Genomic DNA, 3758 nt, shown 5'->3' with positions numbered 1-3758 from the left:
GGAAGATATAAGTAGGACATCAATCACAAAAATGGCTTGTTTAAGTAAGGATTTTGTAGCAAAAATGGAAGATATAAGTAGGACATCAATCACAAAAATGGCTTGTTTAAGTAAGGATTTTGTAGCAAAAATGGAAGATATAAGTAAGCAATCAACTACAAATATAGCCTAAATGGCTGAGAAGGGATTAAATTTTGAGGAAAAATAATCCGGATTAAAATCTTAATCTGTAAGACATTTACGTCAAAAGCGTCCGATTTGGCTGATTCTTATCAGCCACCCTTATTTTTGGGGATTTTTAGGGGTTTATAGGGCAATAATAGTTCTTCAAGTAAGCAATTAACCTACGAAAATGGCTCGTTAGTCCGACATTTCCGATTTAAGTAAGCCACTTTTGTTGTAAAGTGCGGACTTTCCCGATGTGAGCACGTCCTACTTAAATCTGACAAAAATGCTTATATAAGCACAAAAAAAGGTAAATTGCTGAGACAGAGATTACTAGGGAAATCTATCTATCTTCATCTACCTACCAATCTATCTACCCGTAGGACCCTGAACCTGATGATGAGGAGGAGGATGAGAAGAAAAAGAAGGACTCCAAGAAGGATGGCAAGGATAAAGATGGCAAGAAGGACAAAGATAGCAAGGACAAGGATAAAGATAGCAAGGTAAGGATGGCCAGAAGGACAAACATAGCAAGGGCAAGGATAAAGATACCAAGGTTAGGTTAGCAAGGTCAAGGATAATAATAGTAAGGTAAGGATAGCAAGGACAAAGATAAAGATAGCAAGGTAAGGATGGCCAGAAGGACAAACATAGCAAGGGCAAGGATAAAGATACCGAGGTTAGGTTAGCAAGGTCAAGGATAAAAATAGAAAGGTAAGAATAGCAAGGACAAAGAGAAAGATAGCAAGTAAAGGATAGCAAGGACAAAGATAAAGATAGCAAGGAAAGGATAGCAAGGACAATTATAAAGATAGCTAGGTAAGGATAGCAAGGGCAAGGATAAAGATAGCAAGGTAAGGTTTATTTTAATGAATAGAAATATAGCAAAATAGCCAGAAGAGATATAAATAGATAGATAGATAAGTATATTGACAGATAGAAAGGCCTAAATACAGACAAACCGACAAGTAATATTGGCTTGATGAAATCAAATGGACATAAGGAGGGAAAGCCTTCGGCACCTCGAGGCTAAAAAAACTAGTTTTAATCTTATGATTGTACATTCTATATCCGCGGAAAGCTGTTTATAATACGATGCGAGAAATAACTATTCTCTATTTCCACAGGACAAAGATGCCAAGGACAGCAAAGAACCAAAGGAAGAAAAGAAGAAATAAATTTAAAAGTAAAAAGGTTGATAATTATATATGCCCAAGTAAAATACAAAATACTTTATTTTATATTATTGTTACGTTAAATTTTCTGTTTTTGTAAAAGACAACAAAATACAATTTTAAAGAAATTAAAGTTAAAAATTTATATCTAAGTTGAATTTAAGTACTTTAAATTAATTAAAAAGTTTAATATTTAAGATTTAGTTGTGACTTTATGTGTGTGTAACTCGGGCTTTAGATATTACAAGCATAATAATATTATTAATAAAGTAAAGTTTAGATGCCAAAAGTATATTTAATAATGCAAAATAACATTATATTATCATATCTTTGTTATGCTTTTATTCAAGTTTTTAACATTTAGCTAAATTATAGAGAAAATATGTTTATAATTATATTTAAATGTTTTAGATAGAATATTCATTGCTTAGTGAAAAAATAAGTATGCATAATATTATCGAAAAGCTTAAAATTAAATATGAACTCTAAAATGTTAAAAATGGAAAAAATATAGTAAACACAAAATAAGAAGGAATGAGAGATGTAGAGGCGAGAAGGGGAAAGTGAAAATTAAAGAGATGCTTCGCATCTAGAAAATTATGCAAAGTTTTGATTTCTAATAACTTCTAAGGTGCGAGAGTTTGGGGACTAATTTCTCTCAGTTTCATAAGTTTTAGGTTTATTAGACAGCAGTTGTGACCGCAAAACCATGTCTAACAATGCAGTATCACTATTTCTTACTTCTTCATAAAGGAAAAAATTAAATCATATATAGATTAAAACCAAAAAAACAAAAAAAAAATAATTCTTATTAGTATAAGAGTCTTAATCTCCAAAAGAATTGCATTTTTATGTTATGTGATGAATAAAAAAGGAAACTAATTACTTCTACGTATTAACACTTGGTTTCTCAGTACCAACTGCTGGAAGAAAGTTTGACACATATCAAGTTTGGGAAACTTAAAGTTTTTCTCCATCCCAAGGACAGATATTCAAAAAAAATCATAAATAATTTAAGGTTATAAAGTACATGAACACAAAAAAATATTGTTCAGATTTAGGTTGGATCTCTAATTTTTAAAAGCTAAATATGTTTTTTTTTTTTTTTGGGGGGGGGAGTAATTTACAATAGTCATGAACAAGGGCGTCAAAGCTTTTCCATTTGTGTGGAAGGGTAAAGATTTAGTATTCAATATTTAGGGGGGGGGGGACTTTATATCATATAAGCAAAGACGTCCAAGCTTTTAATTTTTTGGAGGATTGAGAGAAAAAATTCAAAATTTTTGGGGTGTTTACGGCTTCCCAAATTTTTTTTTGGGGGGGGGTGGGAGGGGAGGGTAATCACCCCTGCAACCCCCCCCCCCCATGGTCCTGAACCCTTTAGGACATTAAATCAAAAAATATCGTTGACCTTATTTTAGCAGATTATCTCCTGATTTTAAAAAGTTCAAATGTGTAGAATAATAGATAATAATGTTAATGGTTTAATAACTTTCTGAAAAAAGTCTTGCATTTTATTTTTTTTTTTAATGTTATTTAATTACTTTAAAAGCTTTACAAAAAATAAGCTTTAGAATTAGAAAAATATAGTTTAGAATATAAATAATTTTTTTTGAAAAATTAATTAACATGAAAAAAATATGATTAAAAATGAAAAACAGATACAAGGATATGTCAATGGTAGATGATTTTTATGAAAAAATTTAAAACATTTAAACCTAAAGGAATAGTTAACAAACAATTTTAAGTCTTTGTTCACTGTTTAATAATACATGGAATTTATTTTAGGCTTTTCTCAATATCTTTAAATCAATAAGTGAGCTATTATCAATAAATCTATTTTAAAAGCACAAAGTACAACCAAAATTAATTATTATTTGAAATATTTAAGCATCAAAATTTGCCGTTGTTTCCAATATTGAAATATACCATAAGTTTAATGTATTTTCAAACAGAGAACTAGCACTTTCCCATGTTTTTGGTGTTTTAAATTTACAAAAAGCTGATGTTATTTACAAATAAATAGTTGAATAGCTTTTAATTTTTGCAGATCATGTAAGATTATGAAAAAGTTTATCTGCCATTGAATTATCCCTGAATTCCTGCTTGATTCTGACCAAAGAAATTTTTTTTCTAAAACAGTTTTGAACATTGTAGTAATGTTAAAGTGATTTAAATGTAGATTTAAATAAGAAATATTTTTTATGGTGCATAAAACATTTTAATTATTTAATTTAAGTTTTTTTTTAAGTAGTCTATCATAAAATGTATTTCTTATTTTAAAAATCACAGAACAGGTGAAACCGTTTTATGTATAAAAACCGGTTTATGTTCTTGAGATTTTATTTATTAGTAATTGTTAGAAAAAATTATTATTTTAGATTGAATGCCAAAAAATAAAGAATTTTCTTTCTGCTA

The 3758-nt window shown here is 29.2% G+C and overlaps 1 long non-coding RNA gene across 1 annotated transcript; it reads left to right on the top strand.

Moving 5' to 3' along the window:
* The first annotated feature begins 546 nt into the window (after positions 1 to 546).
* LOC145321986 (uncharacterized) lies at positions 547 to 3758 on the top strand. Its single transcript, XR_013880472.1, has 2 exons — positions 547 to 668; positions 1293 to 3758. It is a non-coding gene; the product is annotated as an uncharacterized LOC145321986 (long non-coding RNA).

Source organism: Acartia tonsa, chromosome 6, assembly GCF_053477335.1.
Source record: "Acartia tonsa isolate MP-2025a chromosome 6, ASM5347733v1, whole genome shotgun sequence".
Lineage (NCBI taxonomy): Eukaryota > Metazoa > Arthropoda > Copepoda > Calanoida > Acartiidae > Acartia > Acartia tonsa.
This window is presented reverse-complemented; position numbering and strand designations above follow the sequence as displayed.